Source organism: Panthera pardus, unplaced genomic scaffold (genome assembly GCF_024362965.1).
Source record: "Panthera pardus isolate Hobbes unplaced genomic scaffold, ASM2436296v1 HiC_scaffold_12, whole genome shotgun sequence".
NCBI classification, from domain to species: Eukaryota; Metazoa; Chordata; class Mammalia; order Carnivora; family Felidae; genus Panthera; species Panthera pardus.
In genome coordinates this window covers 54548866-54562760 of record NW_026526677.1, presented here as the reverse complement: position 1 = coordinate 54562760, position 13895 = coordinate 54548866, and the positions used below count along the sequence as shown (strand labels likewise).

At 35.8% G+C, this 13895-nt stretch overlaps 1 pseudogene; it reads left to right on the top strand.

Moving 5' to 3' along the window:
- Window positions 1–12317: 12317 nt before the first annotated feature.
- Window positions 12318–13264, top strand: LOC109267020 (olfactory receptor 51L1-like; annotated as a pseudogene).
- The last annotated feature ends 631 nt before the right edge of the window (window positions 13265–13895 follow it).

Below are 13895 nucleotides of genomic sequence, written 5' to 3'. Positions count from 1 at the left end.
TGGTTATTATGAAAATACATTCATATATATATATATATATATATATATATATATTACATATTTTTGTGTGGTCACAGAACATTGTGTTATTTCTATCATTTTGAATGTATGAATATATATAAATATATATAATATTTTATATATAAAAATTATATTATATATTATATATTTTATATATTATATATAATATATAATATTTTATATATTATAATAATATATAATATATAAATTATATTATATTAATACATCTTTATATTATTAATATATTAATATTTATTAATTAATAAATTTATTTATTAAAATTAACTATTAATTATTTAGTTAATATATTAATAATTGATATTAATATACTATATTATATTTATATATATTTATATATACGTATATTCTTCCATCTCCTTGTTGGATCTTCTGTCCAGTTGGTTGTTCTGTTCATCATTGATAGTGAGAAAGTGGGGTATTAAAATCTTAAGCTTCTGTTTATTCCTCCCTTCATTTCTGCCAATTTTTGCTTCATATATGTTGCTGATCTGTTATTATGTATGTATATGCCTATCATTGTTAGACTTTCCTGGTGGATTGATCCCTTTTATCATTATAAAATGGACCTCTTTACTTATAATATAGTATCTTTTTTACTATACTATAGTATATAGTATAGTCTACTGTACTATATACTATTTGGTTTGGTTTTTTGTTTTTTGTTTTGGTTTCAAAGTCTATTTTTTTCTCATGTAGTATAGCCAGCTTTGTTGTAGTTGCTATTTGCATATTTTGTTTTCCATTCTTTTACTTTCAATCCATTTGTATATGTCCCCTACAGAAAGCACATGGTTGGCTCATGTTTTATTATCTAGTCTGACAAACTGCTTTTTGATTGGAATGCTCAATCCATTTTCCATTACATTCAATGGTAATATTGAGAATGGTAAGGTGGATTTACGTCTGCCATTTAATTTTTTGTTTTCAGATCTCATGTTTTATTTTTAAATTTCTCTGTTGGTTCTTTTGCTACTTTCTTTTGCTTTAAATTAATATTGCCCTACATAGCATTTTAATTTCTTTAATGACTTTTTCACTATATATTTATGATGGTTTTCCTCAGTGATTATAATAGGGCTTACCAAAATCATCTTGCCAAAATCAGCTTCACATGTACACTAGCTTAATTTCAGTGATATATAGGACTATTTAAGTTATTACTCCAATATAGCTGTCTTCCATTTCCCCTTTATTTGTGGTATTGTTATATACAATACATCCATTAATGTCACAATGCCAAAATTTATTGTTTTAATTATTAATTTACCATCTGTCAACAATTCTTTCATGTTTTTTTAATTATTTATTTTTCAGAGAGAGAGAGAGAAAGCACAAGTGGAGGAGGGGCTGAAAGAGAGGGGGACAGAAGATCAGAAATGGGCTCTGCACTGATAGCAGTGAGCCCATTTGGGGCTGGAACTCATGAACCATGAGATCATGACCTGAGCCAAAGTGCAGGCACCCTGCATCTGTCCACATTTCTTTTTTATTAAAATTTTTTTTTTAATGTTTGTTTATTTTTGAGAGAGAGGCAGAGTAGTGGAGGGCAGAGACAAGGAGACACAGAATCCAAAGCAGGTTTCAGGCTCTGAGCTTTCAGCACAGAGCCCAACACGGGGCTCGAACTCACAAGCTGTGAGATCATGACCTGAGCCGAAGTCGGAAGCTTAACCAACTGAGTCACGCAGGGGCCCCAACATTTCTAAGAATACAGCATTGCATCTGCCTACCTCCTTTGTGCTGTACTCTCAAATATATTATACACACATTGTATTTCTATATGTTATAAGGCCAGTAGTGGATTGCATGCATGTTACTTTATAAAATTGCTTTTTAAGACTGTTAAGAGGAGAAAAGAGATAAAATATACATTTAAACTGTCTTTTATAATTACAAAATTACATTTACTGGTGTTCGTGTTTGTGTGTGTGTGTGTAAATTCAAATTACAATCTTGAAGCACGGACTTTTAGCCTACATTTGACTATAATGCTAAACCATTATCTAAGAAGAAGCAATTGGTAAGTTAGATTTAATGACATTAAAATATTCTGTGCCTCAGACATAGTGTCAGAAAATAGACAAGCCAGAAACTAGAAGACAAAAATTGTAAAGATCAAACTGGCCCCTATTGCAGGATTCAAAGGACAAATGTGGTCAACTTGTCATGAAGTGGTTGGTTGGTAACCATGAGAAATGATGCCATATCCAATCCTCAACATTAGTCTCTATTGCTAGGAAGTCTGACATTTAGCGGTGGCAGTAGCTAGATCAGTCTTAGCTATGTGGGATTCCATAGCGTTCGACCTTTGTCAAACCCATGCATCCTCTATGGCCTCCAAGTTCATGTACCCATTGTTCAAACACTGTGGTGGCTGAAAACAGAGGATGACTGATAACTGGTCGTGCTTTTCTATAAGGTTGGCTGCATTTCCGTGGTGGATACTCTCTGGTGGGCACTAACATGTGATGCAAAGATCTTCAAGATATATACCGGTATAATTCTACCACCCCAGATCTCCTGGACTCTGGTCTTTCAATCTTTTCCTGTCAGTCTCCTAACCAGCCCTAATTTACCACTGCCAATGATTCTGTACATGTTCTAACCTCAGGATACTCCCATTTCTGCACAATGTGAATCACTACCTGCACCACCTAAACCTCAGTAGAGGAGGGATTTTATTAAAATAAAAGCAAAATCTGTTTATGGAATGTACATCATGCAACCAAAGGGAATAATGTGGATGCATATGCAGTGATACACATTTTATATTTGATTTGTTGCAAAAGACAGCTGAATAACAGTGCATATAGAATTATTTCAATTCTAAAAAAACTAATTCAAACAAAACGTGTGTGTGTGTGTAGTGTATGTGTCTGTGTGTATGTTAAGAGAGAGATTCATGGAATCAAATATTTCAAATGGTCAATGGAGATTATCCTTGGTTATCGGTGAAGGGGAAAAGAGAGGCCAACATTCACTTTTGTATTAAACATGTCAGTATTATTTATTTCAATATCAACATAGTATTTTAAAAGTAAATACTATCCCCTTATTATTTACTTATTTATTTATTTATTTAAAGTGTTTATTTTAATGTTTATATTTATTTTTGAGGGAGAGAGAGACAGAGACAGAGTGCAAGCAGGGGAGGGGCAGACAGAGGGAGACACAGAATCTGAAGCAGGCTTCACACTATCAGCATGAAGCCCAACGTGGGGCTTGAACCCACAAACCATGAGATCATGACCTAAGCCAAATTTGGACGCTCAACCAACTGAGCCACACAGGGGCCCCTTGTCTTTAAAAAATAATAATCTGTTCCTTTAAGAATTAAAAAACCCAATAGCTCAAACGTAGTATCACTAACATAATGACATAGAATAATACAATGTGACAACAGCTGGGAAAGAGCCAAAACCAGAATGCTCTGAAACTGTAGGTAAGGAAGCAATTCAGCATAATGGGACTGGGACACTCTCCTATTCTTTTTTTAAGGCCCCTCAAAATGACTAAATCATTTGCATTATGGGAATTCAGTTGAGTATGTCTCACTTAACACTTAAGGATTCATTAAAGTATTCGACTGGGCTTTGTAGTCCTTCTGGGTATAGCCTCCGGTGTAATCATTCCCAAAGTCCACTAACAAAGCATCAGGGAGGAAAGACTAGTATCAGAAAGTCATAATAATCCCGTGTACCTGAGACTGGGATTGGGGGATTGGACTGACTTCATTCTTGTCATATATATAGTGCCTGAGGTATACCCTAATGGCACACCTTGGTAAGTACCTGAAAACCCTATTGTTCCTATTATATATCATCAGTGAAGAACATTAAGATGGATAAGATGTTTCCTTGATAAACTGTTAATATTTTACTATTGAATAATACCTGCTTAAATCTCAAGATACACTTAAGACCTTGGCAATACCATTGTATAGGTCAGAGTTGTCCAGAGAAACAGAAGCAATAGGATATGTACTGGGGACTGAGGATTATATATGGAGGCTGGTAAGTCCCCCAATCTGCCTTTTACAAGCTGGAGGTCCTAGAAAGTTGGTGTAATTCAGCCTGAGTCTGAAGACCTGAGCACCAGGGTGCTAAAGGCAGGAAAAAAAATCAATTGATATCCTAGCTCAAAAAATCAGGCAGGAAGGATTGAATCATTCTTTCCTCCCCCTTTCTGTTCTATTCACGCCCTGCCCTGATTGGATCACACCATCCTATATTAGGAAGGGAAAACTGTCTTATCTATGAGTTCACGGATTTTCATAAATCATGTGTGGATGATTTTTTTTTAACAAATTCCATTTAATAACTTAATTTTAAGATAGAGGCCTCCAAGTTAATGATATGATCTTTCATTCATTCACTGAGTTTCAGTGTGTATTAAAATGATATATGATTATATAGGATACCATAAGCGACAGAAAGGATGAAAAGCAGAAATATTATCATCAAAAGCATACTATGCCCCGAGTTACTATTATCTCATTAGTGAGTTAGGCCTGGACCTAAAGTTTGGATTAATTTGTGTTTACTAGGTAGGCAGGGTTAAAACAAACAACAACAACAAACAACAACTGGTATTCCAAGCAGGAGAAAAAAACGAGTGTTGCTCAAGTTTTGTAATATTGAAAATGTCAAATTCGGGGCGCCTGGGTGGCTCAGTCGGTTGAGCGTCCGACTTCAGCTCAGGTCACGATCTCGCACTCCGTGCTTCGAGCCCCGCGTCGGTCTCTGGGCTGATGGCTCAGAGCCTGGAGCCTGCTTCCGATTCTGTGTCTCCCTCTCTCTCTGCCCCTCCCCCATTCATGCTCTGTCTCTGTCTCAAAAATAAATAAATGTTAAAAAAAATTCCTTGTAAATGTCAAATTCTATCCTAGGTTCCTCTATGTAAAATAAAAATGTTATACTATTACATAAAAATATGCATCCTTTAAAGAAATTATTGTTTGCAATAATTCAGATTATCTTCTGAAGCAATAACATGGAAGCAAGGAGTATATGTGTGTTTATGGGCTAATCAACTAAGCTGTAGCAATAGGGGACCTGAGTCGGGGTGGGGCAGTCCAAGAGAATGGAAGTGTATATACCTAATAGGAGAGAAGGCAAAGCTTTGCATTTCAGCCAAGGTATTTGACTTGGGAAGTGGGGGTTATTCTGATTTTCTTAAGAGAAATAGAATGACTAACATTACAGAAAGACAAATCTGGCAGCTGGCACAAAGACATGTTCTAACACCTGCACACAAATGTGGCCTCCTTGATATTGGTGGTGAGTGTCTCCCAAACATGAATGTAATAACCATTTAATCAACTGCTTGTAAGGTTTTTATTTTCTTCTAGTGTGATAACTGCATTTAGAACTTGCTCTGTATTCTCCACTATTTAGACTATTATTCTACATCCATTTACTTCAAAACTAAATTTTTCTGTGATATATTTATCACTTAATTGTTAATAGGTGACATAGAGACGGAAGCTAAACTAAGCAAGGAATTCAATCTACAAAGATGGAATTAAACCCAGGGGAATATATTCAAAAGCTCAACAAAAGTGGTCACAGAAGTAGCAGCTCAGAAATGCATCAGGCATGTGCAGCAGTTTATGGATTGTGAGGCTAGAGGTAAGAAAAGCGTACCGGAGACAGATGTGGAGACACACACACACACACACACACACACACACACACAATATGTGCAAGAAAAAGAGAGGAATGGAGAAAAGCATGAAAGCAAGAATGAGAGGTGAAGCATGTTTAGAAAAGAGAGGCAACAATAGTTGATACTGATCATATACAAAAGATATCCACGAGACTTTTGCAACATATGTGAGAGCAAGAGAGGACAAGAAGAGAACAAGGCAAACAAAGCAGTATAATAAACAACTGGCCTGTATATCACTTTATGGGATAGTATCAATTCCCTAGTGATCAGGAATTGGTATAAAAGCAAATCATGTGTGTTAAATTTATGTTTATTTGCAATGTACCTTTTAACACCTTCGAATATTAAGTTTCTTTAAATAATATCAACAAGTTATCTTCAATAATATTGCTTTAATCCTCACACAGAGTGATAGCCAGGCACCAATTATATCAAAATGTGTCTCTCTTACTTAAATGTTTCCACTTATAACTAACATGGACTCTCTGGGATTCCCTCACTCATATGGATTGGATAGTAAGCCAAGGTTTGAGGTATCATTGCCAGCTTGAGGCAATCACCCACATGTAGCAGTTATCCTAATATATTTCATTTTAGTCCTTCATTCCTTTAGCCTCTAGCTAAGAAAGATCATTTATACTTATCCAGCAAATATTTATTGAGGATCAAATGGGTGAAAGCATCAGGGAACATCAAGATATACATAAAATATACCCTGGCCACAAAGAGATCAGTCAAGTAGGAGGAACAGATGTGAAATAAATGTCAAATAAATATTTATATAATTAATGTGCCAAAGGTCACAAAGAAAAACATATTCTATCTTGGGTGGAAGGTGGAGAAGTGTTCCAGTAAAGGATTCTAAAGGACATGATACCAAATTTAGGATTTGGACAAAGACCAATGAGAAAAAGATGAGCATTTTTATTACAGATAAAAGCAAAATACTAGAAACAGCATAGCATTCAGGAAATTAAAAGTTGATAGGGACACAAAGAAGAGAGTTAGTCATGGAAAGGTAGGATACTGGTAATTAACATTCCTCTCTAGCCAGGATTATACTGTGATCACTATTATAAATATTTAGTAATATCTGGTCTTGGACTCTTATTTGTTGAGAGATTTTGATAACTGATGCAATTTCTTCGTTGGTTATGGGTATGTTCAAATTTTCTATTTCTTCCTGTTTGAGTTTTGGAAGTGTGTGGGTGTTTAGAAATTTGTCCATTTCTTCCAGGTTGTCCAATTTGTTGGCATATAATTTTTCATAGTATTCTCTGATAATTGCTTGTGTTTCTGAGGGATTGGTTGTAATAATTCCATTTTCATTCATGATTTTATCTATTTGGGTCATCTCCCTTTTCTTTTTGAGAAGTATGGCTAGAGGTTTGTCAATTTTGTTTATTTTTTCAAAAAACCAACTCTTGGTTTCGTTGATCTGCTCTACAGTTTTTATAGATTCTATATTGTTTATTTCTGCTTTGATCTTTATTATTTCTCTTCTTCTGCTGGGTTTAGGGTGTCTTTGCTGTTCTGCTTCTATTTCCTTTAGGTGTGCTGTTATTTTGTTTTTGGTATTTTTCTTGTTTCTTGAGATAGGCCTGGATTGCAATGTATTTTCCTCTCAGGACTGCCTTCGCTGCATCCCAAAGTGTTTGGATTGTTGTATTTTCATTTTCGTTTGTTTCCATATATTTTTTAATTTCTTCTCTAATTGCCTGGTTGACCCACTCATTCTTTAGTAGGGTGTTCTTTAACCTCCATGCTTTTGGAGGTTTTCCAGACTTTTTCCTGTGGTTGATTTCAAGCTTCATAGCATTGTGGTCTGAAAGTATGCATGATATGATTTCAATTCTTGTATACTTATGAAGGGCTGTTTTGTGACCTAGTATGTGATCTATCTTGGAGAATGTTCCATGTGCACTCGAGAAGAAAGTATATTTTGTTGCTTTGGGATACAGAGTTCTGAATATATCTGTCAAGTCCATCTGATCCAATGTATCATTCAGGGCCCTTGTTACTTTATTGACCATGTGTCTAGATGATCTATCCATTTCTGTAAGTGGGTGTTAAAGTCCCTTGCAATTACCACATTCTTATCAATAAGGTTGCTTATGTTTGTGAGTAATTGTTTTATATATTTGGGGGCTCCTGTATTCGGTGCATAGACATTTATAATTGTTAGCTCTTCCTTATGGATAGACTCTGTGATTATTATATAATGCCCTTCTTCATCTCTTATTACAGTCTTTAATTTAAAGTCTAGTTTGTCTGATATAAGTATGGCTACTCCAGCTTTCTTTTGACTTCCAGTGGCATGATAAATAGTTCTCCATCCCCTCACTCTTAATCTGAAGGTGTCCTCAGGTCTAAAATGAGTCTCTTGTAGACAGCAAATAGAGACCCATTCATTCTTTAGTAGGGTGTTCTTTAACCTCCATGCTTCTGGAGGTTTTCCAGACTTTTTCCTGTGGTTGATTTCAAGCTTCATAGCATTGTGGTCTGAAAGTGTACATGGTATGATCTCAATTCTTTTATACTTATGAAGGTCTGTTTTGTGACCCAGTATGTGATCTATCTTGGAGAATGTTCCATGTGCACTCGAGAAAAAAGTATATTCTGTTGCTTTGGGATGCAGAGTTCTAAATATATCTGTCAAGTCCATCTGATGCAATGTATCATTCAGGGCCCTTGTTTCTTTATTGATTCTGTGTCTAGAATATCTATCCATTGTTGTAAGTGGGGTACTAAAGTCCCCTGCGATTACCACATTCGTATCAATAAGGTTGCTTATGTTTGTGATTGTTTTATATATTTGGAAGTTCTAGCATCAGCAATCAGACAACAAAAGGAAATCAAAGGCATCAAAATTGGCAAAGATGAAGTCAAGCTTTCACTTTTTGCAGATGACATGATACTATACATGGAAGGCCCAATAAACTCCACCAAAAGTCTGCTAGAGCTGATACATGAATTCAGCAAAGTCGCAGGATACAAAATTAATGTACAGAAATCAGTTGCATTCTTATACACTAATAATGAAGCAACAGAAAGACAAATAAAGAAACTGTTCCCATTCACAATTGCACCAAGAAGCATAAAATACCTAGGAATAAATCTAACCAAAGATGTAAAAGATCTGTATGCTGAAAACTATAGAAAGCTTATGAAGAAAACTGAGGAAGATACAAAGAAATGGAAAAAAAAATCCGTGCTCATGGATTGGAAGAATAAAAATTGTCAAAATGTCAATACTACCCAAAGCAATCTACACATTTAATGCAATCCCAATCAAAATGGCACCAGCATTCTTCTTGAAGCTAGAAGAAGCAATCCTAAAATTTTTATGGAACCACAAAAGAACCCGAATAACCAAAGCACTATTGAAGAAGAAGACCAAAGTGGGAGGCATCACAATCCCAGACTTTAGCCTCTACTACAAAGCTGTAATCAGCAAGACAGCATGGTATTGGCACAAAAACAGATGCATAGACCAATGGAATAGAATAGAAACTCCAGAATTGGACGCACAAAAGTATGGCTAGCTAATCTTTGACAAAGCAGGAAAGAATATCCAATGGAAAAAAGACGGTCTCTTTAACAAATGGTGCTGGGAGAACTGGACAGCAACATGCAGAAGAATGAAACTAGACCACTTGCTTACACCATTCACAAAAATAAACTCAAAATGGATAAAGTACCTGAATGTGAGACAGGAAACCATCAAAACCCTAGAGGAGAAAGCAGGAAAAAACCTCTCTGACCTCAGCCACAGCAATTTCTTACTTGACCCATCCCCAAAGACAAGGGAATTTAAGGAAAAATGAACTATTGGGACCTCATCAAGATAAAAAGCTTCTGCACAGCAAAGGAAACAATCAACAAAACTAAAAGGCAACCAACAGAATGGGAAAAGATATTTGCAAATGACATATCGGACAAAGGGCTAGTATGCAAAATCTATAAAGAGCTCACCAAACTCCACACCTGAAAAACAAATAATCCAGTGAAGAAATGGGCAGAACAGATGAATAGACACTTCTCTAAAGAAGACATCCAGATGGCCAACATGCACATGAAAAGACGCTCAATGTCATCCCTCATCAGGGAAATATAAATCAAAACCACACTCAGATATCACCTCACGCCAGAGTGGCTAAAATGAACAAATCAAGAGATTATAGATGCTGGCAAGGATGTGGAGAAACGGGAACCTTCTTACACTGTTGGTGGGAATGCAAACTGGTGCAGCTGCTCTGGAAAACAGTGTGGAGGTTCCTCAAAAGATTAAAAATAGATCTTCCCTATGATCCAGCAATAGCACTGCTAGGAATTTACCCAAGGGATACAGGAGTGCTGATGCATAGGGGCACTTGTACCTCAATGTTTATAGCAGCACTTTCAACAATAGCCAAATTATGGAAAGAGCCTAAATGTCCATCAACTGATGAATGGATAAAGAAGTTGTGGTTTATATACACAATGGAATACTACTTGGCAATGAGAAAGAATGAAATATGGCCTTATGTAGCAACATGGATGGAACTGGAGAGTGTTATGCTAAGTGAACTAAGTCATGGAGAGAATGACAGATACCATATGGTTTCACTCTTATGTGGATCCTGAGAAACTTAACAGAAACCCATGGGGGAGGGGAAGGAAAAAAAAAGTTAGAGAGGGAGGGAGGCAAACCATTAGAGACTCTTAAAAACTGAGAAGACTGAGGGTTGATGGGGAGTGCGTGGGAGGGGAAAGTGGGTGATGGGTATTGAGGAGGGCACCTGCTGGGATGAGCACTGGGTGTTGTATGGAAACCAACTTGACAATAAGTTTCATATTAAAAAAAAAAAAAAGACAGACACGTGAATTCCTGGCTATTCTACTTATCAGTTATGTGACCTTGAACAAATAAGTAGACACTTCTGTGTTTTACTTTGTTTTTATATGGTTACTACAGTAACTAAATAAGATAAAGTATATATTTAACAGAGGGACCAGTGCAATATTATTCAAGAAATGATAGTCTAATTTTAAATATTGTTTTTAAATTTGTATTGGGCAATATACATCAGTATATATTAAATGTTATATTTTTTGATTCAGTGTACCCCTTTCTGAAAATCCATGCTGTGGAAAACCTTAAAATATGATAAAAAATCATATGAAGATATGCACGCAATGTTAGGTGCTAAAAATAGTGGCCTAGAAGATTATTAAAGAATATAGAGATAGTACATTATATAAAATGACAAAAGAATATAATAGCATTTACACAATTAGATCAACAACTACATAAAAAAATAAAAATACACTGGTAAATAATATAGAGGTCAAAAATAATGAATATAAAGCATCATATCCTCTCTGATTATCTGTTCCAATTGGGTAAAGTCTTGGAATACCAAAGAATTTATATTCTAGTATGCACAATTCAAATTTATCTGGGAGTTCAATAATTCATTTTGGGATTGTTATATATTTGTCTAAGTCAGATGGATGACAAATAGAAAAGCCTAAAAATTATCATCATCAAATAATGGGAAAGATAAATAAAATTGAAAGGCAAAAAATTCTGACTTACATTTAATCCTACAATTGTTAATATCAAAGAGACACATGTATAAGAAGGTCCATTGTGTGCTTTGGGACCACATAGGCAGGACTAGTCAGGTTCCTGGAAAAAGGAATAAATGATTAGAAATTTGAAATTGTTTGATATGTAGATAAAAGAACTAATAGATAAATCATTTGCTTTATCTGAGAAATGTGTTCATAAATATGATCACCTTTTTTAAAACTGAAAAACATTGTGAAGTAAGGAATGCTAAAGAAATAAAAGTATAATAAATCATTATTCTTATTATTAGTAAAATATGCCACTAATATTTTGTCCTTTACTATTAGGTTTTAATGAGTGAAAATGTGTGTTTAATTAGATTTCAGAGGGTCATTTGTGACCTATTCTCAGATTTTCTTTCTTCATGATGATTTAATAAATCAGTCCTGGCTTCTCTCGCAACTGGAGCTTCCATGTTTTACAAAATTTCAATGAATTAAAGGTTATCAAATGTTAAAATTAATGACCTCTCTCTTCTTCATTGTGTTGCACTTTCATAGAACATATATGTCAATTTTTAGAAAAAAATATATGAAAAACAATGAGATTAAAGGTATAAGGGTAACCCTGAAAAATAAAAATAAGATTGAGAAATGATCTTCAGGCTAATTTGAAGGAGAGCAATACAGCTTCTTTATTTTTACTTAGATTTTGTTGTATTAATTACACAATTTATCTAAAGGTTTACATTTCTCTAGTTTGCATGTACATTGAATTTTTTCAAGGCTGTGGTATAAACCTGATAGCATCCTAGCAGTGCTCACATGTCCCAGTATACAGTTGTGACCAAATTTCGTATTTTATAAACTGTTCCCAAACTGATGATTCAGATGCCTGGGATGTCTTTCTTCATACTCACATTTGTGTAAGTCATTTGAAAAACACTAAAGATTGATTTTACATGAATATGGTAGAATTTGTTCACCAATCTGAATAGTCTGCGACTTTGTCAGCATCTCTCACACCCAAAAGGTTTCTGAAGGCCACCATGGTGGTCTGGAATAACAGTGATGCTATGGAACCCATCCTTCTCTTAGGAGGTTTCCATGGGCTGAAGTCTGTTCATGCTTCGCTCTCAATTCCATTTTGTCTTGCATACCTGATGGCATTTATAGGCAACATGACCATCCTCTCTGTTGTCTGGAATGAGTCTTCACTCCACCAGCCCATGTATTATCTGCTGTCCATCTTGGCAGTAACTGACCTGGGCATGTCCATCTCTACACTCCCCACAATACTGGCTGTGTAATGGTGGGAAGCCCAGGAAATCAAAGTAGGAGCTCGCTTTGCTTAGCTCTTTTTCATCCACACCTTCACGTTCTTGAATTCTTCAGTGCTGTTGGCCATGGCCTTTGACAGATTCATTGCTGTATATCGTCCATTGCACTACTCAAGCGTCCTCACCAGTGATGTCATTGGCAAGACTGGCTTGGGCTGCTTGCTGTGAAGTGCAGGAGTCATGATGCCTACATCCATATTGCTACGGCGCTATCATTATTGCCAGGCTAATGTGCTCAGCCACCCCTTTTGTCTGCATCAGGATATTCTGAAATTATCCTGCTCTGATGCCAGTGTCAACAACATCTATGGATTGTGTGTGGTCATTATCACACTGGGTGCAGACTCAGTTTTCACACTCCTTTCCTACGTCCTAATTCTCCATGCTGTTCTGGGCATTGCATCTTTGAAGAGCGACTAAAGGTGCTCAACACTTGTTTGTCCCAGGTATGTGTGGTTCTTATCTTCTTTGTACCTCTAACAGGGGTATGCATGGTCCATCGCTTTGGGAAACACTTGCGTCCCATCGTGCATATCGTCATGGCTGACATTTACCTGTTTCTCCCACCAGTACTTAATCCCATCGTCTACAGAGTCAGGACCAAGGAGATTCATCCTGCAGTTTTCCACATGTTTAGACAAAGTAGGAGGCTTTAGAAACACCAGGCATTGATTTGGAGGAAAACTTTCTCCATCGGATTCTTAACTGTGCAACTTCCTGCATATGTAACTTAGGTAAATTCCTTAAATCTCTTTCATTTCTATGCTTCTTCTTTGTAAATTTGAAACTTTGTCATTGCTCTTTCATCTCCCTGCATTTTATGAAGATCATTGTGAATAATACCTTATGAGGTGTTTAATATAGCAATGTAACCTTACTAATGACACATTTTATTGTATTTGAAAATAATAATACAATTGATATCTCTTAATAATCCAAAGACCTAAACCAGGTTATCTTTGCTAGTCTGTGATTGGTTATTCACCTGCCCAGGGCCAGAATTTTGTGGAAAAACTTGTTTCAACAATGTAGACTTGTCCTATATTGTACCTGAAATTTGAAAGACCCTGCCAGACCCAATCTTCGCCCTGCTGAATATCATCACTATAACCGACTTCTTTTTTTTTATTTTTTTTAATTTTTTTTATTTTTTTAGTTTTTTTTTTTCCCAACGTTTTTTATTTATTTTTGGGACAGAGAGAGACAGAGCATGAACGGGGGAGGGGCAGAGAGAGAGGGAGACACAGAGTCGGAAACAGGCTCCAGGCTCCGAGCCATCAGCCCAGA